This window comes from Tachyglossus aculeatus, chromosome 3, assembly GCF_015852505.1.
Source record: "Tachyglossus aculeatus isolate mTacAcu1 chromosome 3, mTacAcu1.pri, whole genome shotgun sequence".
Taxonomy (NCBI): Eukaryota; Metazoa; Chordata; class Mammalia; order Monotremata; family Tachyglossidae; genus Tachyglossus; species Tachyglossus aculeatus.
The window spans coordinates 101,720,164-101,737,931 of record NC_052068.1 but is presented as its reverse complement, the minus strand read 5'-3'; the positions used below and the strand labels follow the sequence as shown (position 1 = coordinate 101,737,931).

Genomic DNA, 17,768 nt, shown 5'->3' with positions numbered 1-17,768 from the left:
AAGGATGTGGCATGAGGTCAGCGGCGAGCTAGACGTGACCGAGGCACAGTGCGAAAGGCAGCACCATAGGAACGAAGTATGTGGGCTGAGTTGCAGCAGAAGAGTGTCCATATCTATCATTTATTTATTTATTTATATTAACGTCTGTCTCCCCCTCTAAATTGTAAGCTCATTCTGAGCAGGGAACGTGTCTGTTGTATTGTACTCTCCCAAGTGCTTAGTACAGTACTCTGCACACAGTAAATGCTTAAAAAATATGATCAGATGAATGAATATAGGGAGAACACAAAGCCACTTCAACCAATCAATGAACTGCATTTACTGAGCGTTTACTATGTGCACTAAGTGCTTGGGAAAGTATGGTACAACTGAACTAGCAGACGTGCTCCCTGACAAAACGAGCTTACAGTCTAGAGGGGATCAAGGAATGGTATTTACTGACTGCTTTCTCTGTGCAAAGCGTTGACTTGGGGGAACATAATACATTTGGTAGGTATACCTGGATTGGGAAGGATAATAATAATAATTATAATAGTAATGCATAAATACACGAAAATCTCTTTTGGGAATGTGGAATTCATTTATGTCTTTTGAAAGGCCTGGAAGATTTTTCCTAGAGATCCTTTTCTAGGCAGGCAATGGGAGGGAATTGTTCACTCTTTCATTCCTTCAATCGTATTAATTGAGCGCTTAATGTGTGCACACCACTGTACTAAGCACCTGGGAAGTATAAACCGGCACCAGAGACAATCCCTATGGAAAGATCAAGCTTCAGATTTGACTCATGAGCCTTCTCATTTGATCTTGTTTTTTCCTTTTTCTTACGTTATTTGTTAAGTGCCTACTAGGTGCCATGCATTGTTCTGAGGGCTTGGGTCTTGTCTTATGTGGTCGAGTCATTGCCAACCCATAGAGACACCACAGACCCATTTCTCCCAAAAAAACCCGGCTATCCATCTGCAATCGTTCTGGTAGTGTATCCATAGATTTTTCTTGTTATAAAATACAGAAGAGGTTTACCATTGCCGCCTTCTGCGTAGTAAACTCGAGTTTCCGCCATCGACTCTCTCCCATTCCGCTGCTGCCCAGCATGGGTGAGTTTTGACTTGTAGCAGATTGTCTTCCACTCGCTAGACACTGCCCAAGCTAGGAATGGAATGGGTAGGCCTCTTGACTCTCTCTCTCTCCCATAGCCAAAACTGCTAGAGTACTGGAAAACCTCCAGGTATGACCGGGAGAGGGGAAGTGCTTGGGTAGATTCAGGGTAATCAGGGTGGACACCGCCCAGACCATGTCCCACATGGGGCTCTTAATTTTAATCCTCATTTTAAAGATGAGGGAACTAAAGCCCAGAGAAGTGAAGTGTCTTGCCTAAGGTCACACAGTAGGAAAAGAAACAGCTTGGCTTAGTAGAAAGAACACAGGTCTGGAAGTCAGAGGACCTGGGTTCTAATCCCTGCTCTGGCATTTGCCTGCTGTGTGTCCTTGGACAAGTCCCTCGGTTACCCCATCTGTACAATGGGGATGAAATGCTACTCCCTCCTACTTAGACAATGAGTCCCATGTGGGACAAGGACTGTGTCCAACCTGATGAACTTATACCTACCCCAGTGCAGAGAACAGTGTTTGGCACATACTAATGGCTTAACAAATCTAATAATAATAATAATAATAATAATAATAATAATAATAATAATAATGGCATTTGTTAAGTGCTTACTATATGCAAAGCACTGTTCTAAGCACTGGGGTATACAAGGTGATCAGGTTGTCCCATATGAGTCTTAATCCCCATTTTACAGATGAGGTAACTGAGGCTCAGAGAAGTTAAGTGATTTGCCCAGGGTCACACAGCAGACATGTGGCAGAGCTGGGATTAGAACCCATGACTTCTAGACTGTGCGCCCGCTGATGGGTAGGGACCATCTCTATATGTTGCCAACTTGTACTTCCCAAGCGCTTAGTACAGTGTTCTGCACACAGTAAGTGCTCAATAAATACGATTGAATGAATGAAAGAATGACCTCTGACTCCCAAGCCCGAGCTCTTTCCACTGAGCCATGCTGCTTACCACGATTCTTAAATGGGGGAGCTGGGATTAGAACCCAGGTCCTCTAAAGTGTAAACTAGTTGTGGGCAGGGAATGTGAGTATTTATTATCCTACTGTACTCTCTCAAACAGTACAGTGCTCTGTACACAGTAGGTGCTCAATAAATACGACTGAATGAATGAGTGAATTAATGAATGAATGAATTCTGACATTCCAAGTTCCCTAACTGTGAATTGAGAGTGTTTCTGTTTTTCAGAATGTGTTTCCTTTGGATGATCTAAAATTGTGTGAATGAGGAAGCATGCATTCTGCCTTTATTTGGGGGGGAAAAAAGGACTTTATTCAATCTACCTCACAGAGCACTAGATGCGAACCCATTTCCACTCAAGGAAGGCTGAAGCAGGGGAGGCCACCATTGACCTTTCCAGAGAAGACCCTGGACGCCAAACTGGGAGTGCTGGATTAGGGTTGGATGCCACTTGTCCGGTCACCAGCCTGCAAAGTGGTCCCTCCGTGGGGCGGGAGACCCCTGACCAAGAAGGCCCCCATATTGGGGGATGACCCCGAGACTGCAGCGGAAGTATCTCCGTGTGCTGGTTCGGAAGGTGAATTTGCGCAGAGGTGATTCCTCTGGATTCCCGGGGCGTGGGGGCTGGTAGCTCGGTCTCTTGGTCACTTGGTCAGCCTTCTCACCTTCTGCAGTTCCTCGATGGGTTTCCACTGCTGGTTAATCGACAGTAACTGCAGAGCAGAGAAATAAAACCTGTGTTCCAGGAACCTCAACCCTGGAGAATACATTCTGCTAGATCCTAAGCTTCCTAAACTCCCTATGTCCATATTTGTCATTTATTTATTTCTATTAATCTCTGCCTCCCATGCTAGACTGCAAGCTCACTGTGGGCAGGGAACGTTTCTGTTATATGTTCTACTCTCCCAAGTGCTTAGTGCAGTGCTCTGCACACACTAAGCGCTCAATAAATACGATTGAATGAATGAATGAAAATATGCAACACACAAACTGATTGACTGACTGAGGGCAGGAATGGTATTTATTAACATTATTGTCCTCTCCCGGGTATTTTATATACTGTTCTGCAGACAGTAGGTGCTTGGGAAATATTGCTGATTGATAAGCGAAGAGAAAGTGATTTCCCTTGATTTTCACCGAGAGAAGAGTTCTTTGCTCTATGTAGGACAGGGAGTGCGACAGCATGGCCTAGTGGACAGAGCATGGGCCTGGGGATAAGAAGGTTATGGGTTCTGATTCTGGCTCTGCCACTTGTCTGATTGGTGACCTTGGGCAAGTCACTTCACTTCTCTGAGCCTCATTTACCTCATCTGTAAAATAGTGATTAAGACTGTGAACCCGATGACTGTGAACCCCATGTGGGACTGGGACTGTGTCCAACCAGATTACTTTGTATCTACCCCAGTGCTTAGAACAAGTGCCTGGCATATAGTAAGTGGTAAACAAATGCCATTAAGAAAAGTTACTTCACCTCTCTCTACCTCAGTTCTCTCATTTGTAAAATAGGGACCAAGACTGTGAACCCCATGTGGGACAGGGACTGTGTCCAACCAGATTAGCTTGTATCTACCCCAGCACTTTGTACAGTTCCTGGCACAGAATGAGCACTTAACGAATAGCTTTAAAAAAGTCCATTTGCTTCTCTGTGCATCGGTTCTCTCATCTGTAAAATAGGAATTAAGAATGTGAGCCTCACGTGGGATGTGGATGTGCCCAACCAGATTAGGTGTATCTGTGCTAATGTTTAGTACAGTGCCTGACACATAGTAAGCGTATTATTATTATCTTGCATCTACTCCAGTGCTTAGTACAGTGCCTGGCCCATAGTGAGTGCTTTACAAATACCACAAAAAACAAAAACAAAATGGATGTTTCACTCCCACATTGTCCCTCCTCATCCCTTGGTCAGACTGGGATCATAAAGATCCAGGAGATGGCCTTTCTGGTCCACCTGCTCTCCCAAGTGGACCGTGCCACCCTGCCCAAATGCCCCCTTGCTTCCTCCCTTCCCCACCCACACACCGAGAAGTGGCACCAATTCCCCTCTTCCCGGGGCCCAGAGGGCAGGGCAGGGCAGGGCAGGGAGGCTGCGGGCAGCTGCCCCTCTGAGAGGATTGGGCTCAGGATCAAGGTCATCAGGTCAAAGAGCTTGCCATTGTTCAGCGGGGGTCGGAGGGCCCTTCAAAAGAAGGGGCGGAGGTGGGCCTGCTACCTTTTGATGCTGGGTCGGATCCACGTTCTCCCATGGCTCTGGATTTTTGGACCTGTTGAGGCTGAAGCCCAAGATGGCATCCGTTAGGAAAGACGCTAAGCAGTTATAGTGTCCCCCTGAAAATGACATTTCTGAACTTCCCATCCTCCCCCGCCCCCCACGACTGGAAGCTCACCGGCGGCAGGGAACGTGCTTATCAACTCTGTTATATTGTACTTGTCCAAGCGCTTAGTGAAGTGTTCTGCACACAGTAAGAGATCAGTAAGTACCATCGATTGTAAACTTCTGTCTTGACTCTAAGCTTGTTGTGGGCAGAAACCGTGTCTACCAAATCTGCTATATTGTACTCGCGAAAGCACTTAATGCAGTGCTCTGCACAAAGAGAGAACCCAATCGATAGCAGTGATTGTTAGCTCGTCTCTTGACTGCAGGCCTGGTGTGGACAGGGAACGTGTCTACCGATTCTGTTTATTGTACTCTCCCAAACTCTTAGTGCAGTCCTCTACATACAGTAAGTGCTTGATAAATACCATTGATTGATTGACTGTATTGTGTTGTAATCTCAAACAGTACAGTGCTCTGCACACAGCAAGTGCTCATGAATTGATTGATCATACCATTGATTGATTTAATTATGTTGTACTCTCCTTCAGCCCCACCAAACCCCAGCAGCCCTGAACAGGAACCAAATCAATCAATCAATCAGCGGTATTTACTGAGCACTTTCTGTATGCAGAACACTGTACTAAGTGCTTGGGAGAGCCCAGTACAACAGAATTAGCAAACGCATTTCCTACCTACAAAACAAGCTTACAATCTAGAGGGAGAGACAGACATTAATTAGAAATAAATTACAGATATGTACCTGCATGCTGTGGAGCTAGTTGTGGGGGTTGGGTGATGAATAAAGTGGCAGGTCAGAGAGATGCAGAAGGGAGTGGGAGAAGAGGAGGGCTTAGTTGGGGAAGGCCTGCTGGAGGAGATGTGCCTCCAATAAGGCTTTGAAGGCAGAGAGAGTAGTTGCTGTATGGATGCCCCTTAAGCCACTGATACTCACCCCATCGCTATTCCATCTATCCCCACACTCTGTCACTTCTCATACTTGTCTGCCTCCCTCTCTAGACTGCAAGCTTACCGTGGGTAGGGAGTGTGTCCGTTACATAGTTCTACTGTAGTCTCCCGAGCACTAATGCAGTGCGCTGCACCCAGTGAGTGCTCACTAAATGCCACGATTAATCGATTGATGTATTGACTGCCGGACAGACCCTGGGGCCTGCTACTCACATGACGGCCGTCTTGAAGAGAGAGTACACGGAAACGGAGATGGCTCACAACCCGGTGATGGTGACAATGGTGGCCAGCGGGATGAGCTGGGGAGCAGCCAAGGCACAGATGGCGGTCAGGGGCCGGGGTCAAGGGTCAGGTGGCCCTGGGGGAGCTGGGTTGGGGAGGGGGAAGGGTGGAAGGGCGGAGGAGATTGAGGAAAAAAAGGAACCGGTGTGGGGGGTGGGGAGATAGGGATAACAGGGAGGAGATTGGGGAGGAGGGAGGGATAGAGAGGGGAAGAGATTGGGAGAAGGAGGTGGGAAGAGGAGATGGGGGAAGAAAGAAGTGGGAAGAAAGGAGGTAAGAGTAGCCAAGGAGAAAAATGGGGGACAGTGGGGGTAGAAGATGGGGAGGAGTAAGTGGGGGAGGAAATAGGGATAGCCGGGGAGAGGAGATGGGCAGGAAAAACTGGGGGTTAGGAGGTAGGAGTAGCAGAGGAGGAGATGGGATGAGGATGTGAAGAAAGGGGTTAGGGTAACAGGTGGAGGAGATGGGGGAGAAGGAGGTGGGGGAAGGAGATGGGAGGAGGTAGGGGAATAAAGAAGTTGGGAAAAGGTAGGGGTAGAAGAGGAGAAAATGGGGGAAAGTGGGGGGAGAAAATAGGGAAGAGGAAGTGGGGAAAAGGAGGGGTTAGCAGGGGAGGAGGTGGTAAGAGGACATGGGGAAGGAGTTTGTGGTGAAGTAGGTGGAGGGAGGAGATGGGTGGAGATGGGGAGGAAATGGGGGAAGAAGCGGGAGTAAGAGGCTAGGGAAGGGGTAGCAGGGGAAAGAGACTGGGGGAGAAAGAGGTGGGGGACGGAGGTAGGTGTAGCCTGGAGCAGAGGAGGAGCAGAGGAGGAGGAGAGGAAAGAAATTTAAGGTAGTTGCAGGGGAGAGATTTGGAAAGAGGCGGGGGTAGCAGGGAGGAAAAGAAAGTGGGGAGAAAATAGGGATGGCGGGGTTGGGGGGAGTAGGAGGGAGGAGATAAGGAAAGTGGGGGTGAGATCCCCTCCCCTCCCCACAGCCAGTCGAAGGAACAGACGAGGGCAGGGGGAAGTGGGGAAGGGGCCGAAGGAGGGGAAGAGTGCCGACCTCTTTCTACTTCATCAGGATTTGGAAGATGCCAATGGTGGCCAGCCTAGAAGGGAGCAAGCAGGCAGGGGAGAATCTGGTCAGGAGGGGCTGGGACATGCGGCCCCCAGGGGAGCAGGGGGAGTGGGCCCAAGAGCGAGGGAGAGGGGCAGGAGGGAGGGAGAGGCAGGGAGAAAGAGAGGGGCAGAGGAGTGAGAGGAGCAGGAGGGAGCAATGAGAGAGGAAGAAGGGGAGAAGGAAAAGAGGGAGAAGAGATGAAATCAGCGTGACAGTGGGAAGAGCACGGGCTTGGGAGTCGGAAGTCCAAGGGTTCTAATTCCGACTCTGCCACTTGTCTGCTGTGTGAGCTTGGTCAAGCCACTTAACTTCTTTGTGCCTCAGTGACCTCATCTGTAAAATAGGGATTAAGATGTGAGCCCCAAGTGAGACAACCTGATTACTATGTATCAACCCTAGCTCTTGGAACAGTGCTTGGCACATTGTAAGTGCTTAACAAAATACCTTTAAGGAGGAAAAAGAGAGAGGGTGGCCTTTGAAAAGAGCTGCTGAGGGCAGGGCAGGCAGGTCGCGGGGAGGTCTGTATCTACCTCAGTGTTTAGAACAGCGTAAGTGTTCAACAAGCACCATAACTTGCACTATATTAATTAATTAATAGGGAAGGAGATGAAGAAACTAAAAGAAGACTTTTCCAAGGTCACAGAGATAAGGCCACTGGCAGAGCTGAAATTAGAGCCCTAGTCCCGCTTTACTATATTTGTATTAAAATGGCATTTATGAGCACTTTGTGTCAAGCACTGTTCTAAGCACTGAAGTAGATACAAGGTCATCAGGTTGGACACAGTCCATGTGTTGAGTCCCCATTTTACAGATGAGGGAACTAATGCACAGTGAAGCGAAGTGACTTCCCCAAAATCGAACAGCAGGTAAATGGCAGAGCTGGGATTAGGAATCATGTCCTTCTGATTCCCAAGCCCATGCCCTATTGTCTACTCTCCTCTCCCAAGCGCTCGGTACAGTGCTCTGCGCACAATAAGAGCTCAATAAATGCGATTGAATGAATGAATGAATGAATGCCGTTGATTAATGAGTGTTCCCAACAGGGGTGGCCCTTCATTCATTCAATCGTATTTATTGAGCGTTTACTGTGTGCACAGCACTGTACTAAGCGCTTGGGAAGTACAAGTCGGCAACATATAGAGACTGCCCCTACCCAACAACGGATGCCACCTGAGGTTAGCAAGTCACAAGTGGTGGCGTATGGACAGCTGTGTGCCCAGGGCGTGACATACTGAGGAGAGGAGGGAGGGGCAGTAGCAACATGGTTTAGTAGGTAGAGCATGGGCCTGGAAGTTACGAGGACCTGGGTTCTAATTGCGGCTCTGCCACTTGTCTGCTGCGGGACCTTGGCTAAGTCACTTCACTTCTCTGGGCCTCAGTTCCCTCATCTGTAAAATGGGGATTAAGGCTGTGAGCCCCACGGGGAACAGTGACTGTGTCCAACTTGATTAATTTGTATCTACCCCGGCACTTAGAACAGTACCTGGCAAAGGGTTAGCGCTCAATAAATACCATAAGTATTAGCATCATTTCCCACTAGGCTGAAACTTGAGGGGCTGCCGCCACCATCACGGCAGGCTGTAACAAGTCTGCCTCAGATGGCTGCCTTAGGGATGTTACTGCTATGCTGGGCTATGCCACCTGTTGGTTCCAGGAGGATGGGTCCCCGTAAAGACAACCCCCCAACCCCAAACACTGGTCCCCCCTCCACGAATCAAATCAGTCACTCACCAGACAACACCCAGGTAGAGCAGGACAAGTCGACCACGGACAAGGATTCACTTCAGGGCCTCCACAGCCCTCTCAGTGTCCCAGGTGCCAGTGACTTCCAGAACCTTCTCCCTCCTTTGGACGGTACTAAGGGGGGAGGGGAGACTGGGCCAGTTCCCCAACTCCTGCCTTCTACTCTCCACCATCAGATGGAAAACTTAGGATCTCTGGGTTTTGTCACGATTCCCAGAAACCTCCCTGGGCTCATTTGATGGCTGAACTCCAAGGAGCCCAAGTGGAAGTTTCTACCTCCCCCTAACTCCTCAACAGAGCAACCCCCTGCCAGACAGTGGTACATTCTCAAGCCACCTCTCTCCTGGCCACCCAAACCCAGCAGTCATTCGCTCCACTGGTGTGATTGGGGGGCCTTTCTCACCACACTGCTTACTCTGAGCCCATCCCCTAACTCTGGGTGTCCCTCAAGATTCAGTTCTTGGTCCCTGTCTTTTCTCCATCTACCCTCCCTTGGAAAACTCATTCGCTTACACAGCTTCAACTATCACCTCTATGCTGATGACACCCAAATCTACAACTCCAGCCCTGATCTCGTTCCTTCTCTGCAGTCTTGCATTTCCTCCTTACTTCAAGGATGTCCTCTTGTCACCTCAAACTTAATATGGTTAAAACTGAACTTTTCTTCCCCCTCGAACCCTGTCCTCCTGCTCACTTTCCCATCGCTGCCGACTTCACCACCATCTTTCCTGTCTCTCAAGACCATAACCTTGGTATTGTCCTTGATTCCTCTCTCATTCAACCCACATATTCAAGTCATCACTAAATCCTGTCAGTTCTACCTTCCCAACCTTGCCAAAAGTCACCTCTTTCTCGCCATTCAAAATACCACATTAATACAAGCACTTATCTTAGCCCGCCTAGATTACTGTATCAGCCTCCTTGCTGACCTCCCTGCCTCCTGTCTCTGCCCACTCCAGTCCATACACCATTCTGCTCCCCGAATCATCTTCCTTCAAAAACATTCAGATCTTGTTTCCCCAGTAGAAACTCTAGTGGTTGCCCATCTACCTCCACAACAAACAAAAACTCATCATTGGTTTTAAAGCACTTAATCGCCTTGCCCCCTCCTACGTCACCTTGCTACTCTCCTCCAACCCCGGTCGTAAATTTGTTCCTCTGTTCCTAAACATCTCACTGTACCTCGATCTCATTTCTCTCACTGCCGACCTCTCACCCACAACATATCTCTGGCCTGGAAACTCCCTTCCTCCTTTCATACAGATAATTCCTCTCCCCCACTTCAAAGCTTTATCGAAAGCCCATTTCCTCCAGGAAGCTTTCCCCGACTGAGCCCTTTTCTTCCACTCCCTTCTTTTCTGTTCATACCTGCTCCTTCACTCATCCTATCTCCCTTTCCCATGGCACACATGGACATATCTGTAATTTATTTATCTATTTATATTAATGTCTATCTCCCCCCCTATAGACCGTGAGCTCGGTTGTAGGCAGGGAATGTGTTTGATGGTATATTGTTCTCTCCCAAACATTTAGCACAGTGCTTTGCATATAGTAACCACTCAATAAATATGGTTAATAATACAACACTCTACTGTGTGACCTTGGGCAAGTCACTTCATTTATCGTTGGCTCAATCACCTCATCTGTAAAATGGAGATGAAGATCGTGAGCTAAGGCAGGACAGGGACTGTGTCTGATCTGATCAGCTTGTAACTACCCCAGCGTTTACTAAAGTGCCTGGTACGTAGTATGTGGTTGCCTACCAACCTTCGTATCAAGAAAAGACTCCTACTGGCTTCAAGGATCTTTTTCACCTCGTCCCCTCTTTCTCTTCTCTTCTTATACATCCCAGCCCACACACTCCATTCCTCCTGTGCCCTTTACCGTCTCACTGTGTCTCGTTCTTGCCTGTCCTGCCGTTGACCCCTGGCGCTACCTCTGGCCTGGAATGCCCTCCCTCCTCAAATCTGCCAAGCTAGGACACTTCCCTCTTTCAAAGCCCTCCTGGAAGCTCACCTCCTCCAGGAGGTCTTCCCAGACTAAGTTCCCCTTTTCTCTGCCCCCCAGCACTTGTGAATGTATATATATATATATATATATATATATATATATATATATATATATATATATATATATAATTCTATTTATTACTGTGTATCTATCTATAATTCTATTTATTTATATTGATGCTATTGATACCTGTTTACTTATTTTGATGTCTGTCTCCCTCCTTCTACACTGTGAGCCCATTGTGGGCAGGGATAGTCTCTGTTGCTGAATTCTACTTTCCAAGTGCTTAGTACAGTGCTCTGCACACAGTAAGCACTCAATAAATAGAATTGAATTAATGAAAAGTACTTAATACCACAAAAGAAAACCCCAAAAACCCTCTAGCCGGAGAGGTAGCTGACACTGGGGACTTGGGCCTAAACATGTGCTGGGTGGAATTACATTCCTATGCCTATTGCATGGACAACTCCCAAGGGCAGGAGTGTGGCGCCCTGGATAAAGCATGGGCCCGGAAGTCAAAAGGCCCCAGGTTCTAATGCTGACTCTGTCACTTATTTGCCTGACCTGGGATACCTTGTTTGTATGACCTGGGATAAGTCACTTCACTGAGCCCCAGTCACCTCATCTGGAAAATGAAGATTAAGACTGTGAGCTCCATGTGGGATACGGACTGTATCCAACCTGATAAGCTTGTATCTACCCTAGTGCTTAGAACAATGCACTTGACATGTAGTAAAGCGATTAACAAACATCATAAAAAGCCAAAAAGACTTCTGAGTGCTTAGGAGAGACTTTTACCTGGATTTTGTGCACTGTGAATTTGTCGCTGGCCCTTGTTGCTGTTTTAATGTTTGCCCACCTGTTCCCGATGTGACCTAGAGTCACAAATGGAGCACCCCCTTTGGAGAGGGTCTCTGTACACGTCCCACCTGTGTCCTCTTTCCCAGGGCTTAGCACAGTGCTCTGCACACAGTAAGCCAATCTACCAATCATATTTACTGAGTGCTTACTGTGTGTAGGGCATCATTCTAAGCGCTTGGGAGAGTTCAGTGAAACAATAAAACAGACACATTCCCTGACCATTAACTTAACAAATACCATTATTATTATTATTATTGCTATCTGAATGGTGGCTGAGAATTCTGGCTCCTCAAATGAAGAGAGGCATGTTTCAGTCAAACGATAATTAAAGGTCCTTTATAAAAAGAAGCAGGCAAACATTGCCATTTCCTAGATACTAGAAGGCGTGGACGGTGCCTCAGAACACTGGCGTCATCGCCCGGACACAAATGTCAACCACCCAAATGTGAGCATGCAGTCCACCGGACCAAACAATGGACGGGCAGTGTTTAAAGCTTCTCTAAATCAGTGAATTATTCTTGTTTTCTAAATAAGCCTTCATAAAAATCCAAGCCTTTCTGGTGTATCGACGGTCACATGGTCACTAGGGATCTCACAAAGTGCTCCTGTTTCACGGGGGTGGCTTCCAGACCGTTCTCCTGCACAGCCGGCAAGGCGGCCTTAAAGGAAATCGAGCAAAGCTGTTAGATAGAATAGGTGGGGAGGTCAAACTTCTTTCTACCCCACTTTCAGGAACAAGTCTGTGCAAGCTGCTCTAAGCAAGGGGCTACAGAATAATAAGCTCAGAACTCAGTCTTGGGAGGTCGTAGGGAAATGTGTCTTTATACTCTCTCCCAAGCGCTTACTACAGTGCTTTGCATATACTAAGCGCTCAATAAATGATTGAATGAATGAATGAATGTTATCTTCCTGCTAATTTACCATTGAATCAGTGGTTACTACTGGTGCACTCTCCATGAGAGAGACAACCCAAGGACCTCTCTCCTCGGAAACACGTGTGCTAAGCTATCAATCAATGCTATTTATTGCTTACTATGTGCAAAGCACTGTACTGAGCACTTGGGAGAATCCAAGACAACCAAATAAGCAGGCACATTCCCTGCCCAAAAGGTGTGTACAGTCCAGAATGACAGGATTCTCCTCCAAATATCCTTCAGGCTTCCTGAGCCCTTTGGGAAATTTGAACCAAAATAACCAAAACCTATAATGAATTCTCCGGTTCGTTGGGTTGGGTAGGGAAGGGGGAGATGCCGTCGGGGAGGGGCAACAAAAAGGGCGAGGCTGAGTTTGGGGGGTGGGAAACTGCCTTCTCCCTAAACCACTGGTTCACCTGGGATGGCTGCCTGCTGGAAGTGGAGGGGTCTAGATGGAATCCAGGGAGAGCTGATGTCCAGACTGAAGACTTCTGATCTCCCAGGACGTCCGAACAGACTCAGGCAGGAATATCGAGTTCTGTCTCAATCCTCTCCCGGGTGGCCCCCTCTCTCCCGCTGGGACCTCCTCCAATTCACAGTATTTTCTGAGCAATTCCTCTGCTCTGAGCCCTGTGCTAACTGACCCCCATGTGGGAACTCCCTTCTAGGCACAGGTTACTGAGGTCGGCTCCGGAGAACTGGTGGGTTTACGCTGCCAAACATTCCAAGGGTACGTCCACCCCCAGCCGGGTTTTCCCAGTGCAGATTTTCAGAATCGAAAGACTTCCCTAGGAAAGAGCAATCGCTGTAAGACTTAGTCAGCCGACATACCATCCTGCTATGGGAAGCGGCACGGTCTAGTGGAAAGAGTCCGGGCGCGGGAGTCGGGAAGAGCTGGGTTCTAATCCCAGCTCCCATTTGTCCGCTGGGTGACCTCGACCAAGAAACTTGACTTCTCCCTCAGCTGGAAAATTGGAATTAAAACCGTGAGCCCCATGTGGGACAGGGACTGTGTTCAACCTGATTAGCTTTTCTCTACTCCATCGCTTTGTACAGTAATGGACATACAGTAAACGCTTAATAAATATCATCGTTATTATTATCATTATCCGCTTCCTGAAATACTGCGCCCCTCAGTATGGCTTTCAGACCCACTGAGACCAAGCATTCTTCAAGCCGTTAACCAGGGACAACAGCTTTTGAGCTCTTACTATGTCACCCACTGTCCCACTGAGTCATGTAAAATCCAACTGGCTCATATACAAGTGGAATCTTTGACATCAACAAAATGGGATCATGTTTGAATCTTGATAAAAAAAATGACAATGTTCAAAATTGGACAAGATGAACAAACACCCAGTCCTTAGGAGAAAAAGCATTGGTAAGCAGCAAGGAGAAAAGTGTGGCCTAGAGGAAAGAGCATGGACCTGGGAGTAAGAGGCCCTGCGTTCTAATCCCAGCTCCACCACCTGCCCACTGCGTGACCTTTGGCAAATTCATTAAGCAACTGTACTTACTAAGCACTTACTGTGTGCAGAGCACTGTGCTAAGTACTTGGGAGAGTACAATCAATCAGAGCTGGTAGTCACGTTCCCGTAACATTTCTGTGCCTCAGATGCCTCATCTGGAAAGTGGGGATTAAATTCCCGTTCTCCCTCCAATTCAGACTGAGATCTCTTCAAAGCCCTACTGAGAGCTCATCTCCTCCTGGAGGCCTTCCCAGACTGAGCCCCCTCCTTCCTCTTCCCCTCCTCCCCCTCCCCATGCCTACCGCCTTGCCTCCTTCCCCTCCCCACGGCACCGGTATATTTGTATATATGCTTGTACATATTTATAGCTCTATTTATTCATTTATTTTATTTGTACATATTTATTCTATTTATTTTATTTTGTTAATATGTTTTGTTTTGTTCTCTGCCTTCCCCTTCTAGACTGTGAGCCCACTATTGGGTAGGGACAGTATCTACATATTCCCAACTTGTACTTTCCAAGCGCTTAGTACAGTGCTCTGCACACAGTAAGCACTCAATAAATATGATTGAATGAATGAATCTGAATGGGACAGGGTCTGTGTCCACCTTGATTTTCTTGTATCTACCCCAGGGCTTAAGTACGGTGTTTGGCACACAGTAAGGGCTTAATAAATACCATCATCATGATTATTTAATAATAACAATAATAATAATAATAATAATAATAATAGCATTTATTAAGCGCTTACTATGTGCAAAGCACTGTTCTAAGCTCTGGGGAGGTTACAAGGTGATCATGTTGTCCCAAGGGGCTCACAGACTTAATCCCCATTTTGCAGATGAGGCAACTGAGGCCCAGAGAAGTTAAGTGACTTGCCCAAAGTCACACAGCTGACAGGTGGCGGAGCCCGGATTTGAACCCCTGACCTCCGACTCCAAAGCCCGTGCTCTTTCCATTGATCCACGCTACTTCTCTGCTTCCCGGCCCTGGCCAGCCTCTTCCTCTCTGAACCGGTCGCCGCCCGCGTCTCGGCCCTCGTTCCCCTCTGATTTTCAGCCCTACTCCCACTGTCTCCCGGCACTCATACCAATCTGCCTACCAGCCCGAGGCCCCCTGTCTCCCAGCCCAGGTACTCCTCTGCCTCCCATCTCTGGCCCCCTGTCTAACGGAACTTGTCCCCCTCTGCCTCCCTGACCTTGTCTCCCTTGGCCCTGGTCCCACTTTGCATCCCAGCCCAGGTACCTCACTGCCTCCTGGCCCTGGTCCCCCTCTACCTCCCGGCCCCGATTCACCATCTACCGGCCCGGGTACTACTCTGCCTCCCGGCCCAGGTCCCCCTCTGCCTCACGGCCCAGGTCACCCCGAAACTCCAGGTCCTCGTCCCCCTCTGCCTCCCTGCCCTGGTCGCCCCCCTCCTCTTGGCCCTAGTCCCCCCTGCCCACCTGCCCTGGTCCAGCTCTTCCTCCCATCACTGGTTCCCTGTGCCTGCCGGCCCTAACTCCCCTTCAGTTCCAAGAAGCGGGGGGACAAGGGCAGGGAAGCAGTGGAACAAATCTGCCCACAGGATCCGGTCTCCGTTTCCCGGGCCAGGTCCTCCTCTGCCTCCTGACCCTGGTCCCCCTCTGCCTCCAGGACCTGGCCCCCTCTGGCTCGCTGCCCTTGTCCCCCACTGCTTCTCGGCCCTGGTCCCCTTTTGCCTTACGGCCCAGGTAGCCCTCTGCCTCCGGACCCTGATCCCCCTCATCCTCCCAGCCCTAAATTCGTGTCTCCCGGCCCAGGTGCCCCTCTGCCTCCTGGCCCTGGTACCCCACTGCCTCCCTGTGCTGGTCGCCCTCCGCCTCCAAGCCCTGGGTTCCCCCTACCTCCCGGGCCTGGTCCCCCAACCTCAAGAATCAAGAACCCCTCTGCCTCCTGGCCCTGGTCCACTGTTACCTGGCCTAGGTATCTCTCTTCCTCCTGGCCATGGTGCCCCTCTGCCAACTTGCCGCGGTCCCCATCTGCCTCCCGGACCAGGTACCCCTCTACCTCCCGGCACTAGTCCCCCTGTCTCCCAGTTCAGGTCTCCTGGCCTTGGCCCGCCTCTGCAACCCCGCCATGGTCCCCCTGGTCCCCCTGTCTTCCGGCAAGGGTACCCCTATGCTCCTAGCCCTGATTCCTCTCTGCCTCCAGGCCCAGGTCCCCCTCGGTCTCCCTGTCTTTGTCACCCCCACATCTTTGCCCAGGTCACCCTTTGCCTCCCAGCCCAGGTACCCCTCGGCCTCCCTGTCCTGGTCTCCCATCTCCGGGCCCAGGAACCCCTCGGCCTCCTGTCCTGGTCTCCCTCTACCTCCTGGCCCTGGTCTCCCTCTGCTTCCCTGCACTGGTCCCCCTCTGCCGCCCGGCCCTGAGCACTCTGTGCCACCCACTCCTGGTCTGCCTCCAGGCCCTTGTTTCTCTCTCCATCCCGGACTTGGGTCCCCTTTACCTCTAGGCCCTAGTCCCGCTGTCTCCCGGCACAGGTATCCCTCTGCCACCTGGCCCTGATCGACTTCTGCCACCCTGCCCTGGTCCCCCTTTATCTCTCGGCCCTGGTCCCTCTGTGGCTCCGGACCGTTGTGTTCCTTTCATTCTTTCAATCGTATTTTTTGAGCGCTTACTGTGTGCAGAGCACTGTACTAAGCGCTTCCCGGACCTGGTCCCCCTGTCTCTCGGCCCAGGTAAACCTCTGCCTCCCCGCCCCTGTCCTCCCAGCTACTCGACCCTGGTACTCGTTTGCCTCCTGGCCCAGGTACCCCTCTGCCTCCTGGCCCTGGGTCCCCTCTACTTCCCGGCACATGTCCATCTACTGGCCCGGGTACGCCCCTGCTTCCCTGCCGAAGTCCCTTCCCGCCTCGCCCCCCCTTCACCCTGGTCCCCCCGCCACCCTACCCTGGTACCCCTCTGCCTCCCGTCCCTGGTTCCCCTGTGCCTGACAGCCCTAGTTCCCCTTTAGTTCCAAGAAGCGGAGGGACAAGGGCTGGGAGGCAGAGGAATCAATCTGCCTGCAGGACCTGGTCCCGGTTTCCCGGCCCTGGTCCCCCTCTGCCTCCTGACCCTGGTCCCCTATTTCCCAGCCCAAGTACCCCTCTGCCTCCTGGCCCTGGTCCCCCTCTGCCTCCAGGACCTGGTATCCTCTGACTCGCTGCCCTTGTCTCCCACCCCGTCTCGGCCCTGGTCCCCTTTCGACTTGCGACCCAGGTAACCCTCTGCCTCCGGGCCCTGGTCCCCCTCTTCCTTCCAGTCCTAAACCCCCGTCTCCTGGCCCTGGTCCCCCACTGCCTCCCTGCCCTGGTGCCCCTCTGCCTTCCGGAACTGGGTCCCCTCAAATTTCCGGCCATGGTCTCTCAGCGTCCTAGCCCTAGTCACTCTATGCCTCCCCGCCCTGGTTCCCCTCTGCCTCCCTGAATTGGTCGCCCCTTGCCTTAAGTCCCTGGTCCCCTTCTGACTTTCGGCCCTAGTTCTCCTTTACTTCTGAGAAGCCAGGTATAAAAGGGAAGGGAGGCAGTGGTACCACTCTGCCTGCCGGCTTATTCGCCATTCCCCGACCCTGGTCCCCCTCTGCCTCCCGGCTCGGGTCCCCCTCGGCCTCCCGGCGCTGGTTCCCCTCTTCTTCCCTGCCCTCGTCGCCCCCGCTTTTCCGCCCTGGCCCCCCTTTGCCTCCCGACCCTGGTACTTCAGTCTCCTGGCCCAGGTCACGGTCTGCCTCCCGGCCCTGGTCCCTCATCTCCCAGTCCAGGTACCCTTCTGCCTTCTGGCCCTGGTCCTCCTCTGCCTCCAGGCCCGGCTCCCCGTTTCCCTCCCAGCCATATACATCCCAGCCCTGCTGCCCGTCTCCTGGCCTAGTACGCCTCTGCCTCCTGGCAGTCGGCCGCCTGTTTCCTGGCCAAGGTACTCCTCTACCTCCCGGACCTGGTCCCTCTATCCTTCCCGGCCTTGGTCTCCTTCTGCCTCCAGGCCCCGGGGTCTCTCTCCATACCGACCCTTGGTTCCCTCTACCTCCAGGC

At 50.6% G+C, this 17,768-nt stretch overlaps 1 pseudogene; it reads right to left on the bottom strand.

Annotated features, from left to right (window-relative positions):
* Positions 1-2,723: 2,723 nt before the first annotated feature.
* Positions 2,724-15,842, bottom strand: LOC119925318 (annotated as a pseudogene).
* Between the last annotated feature and the right edge of the window lie 1,926 nt (positions 15,843-17,768).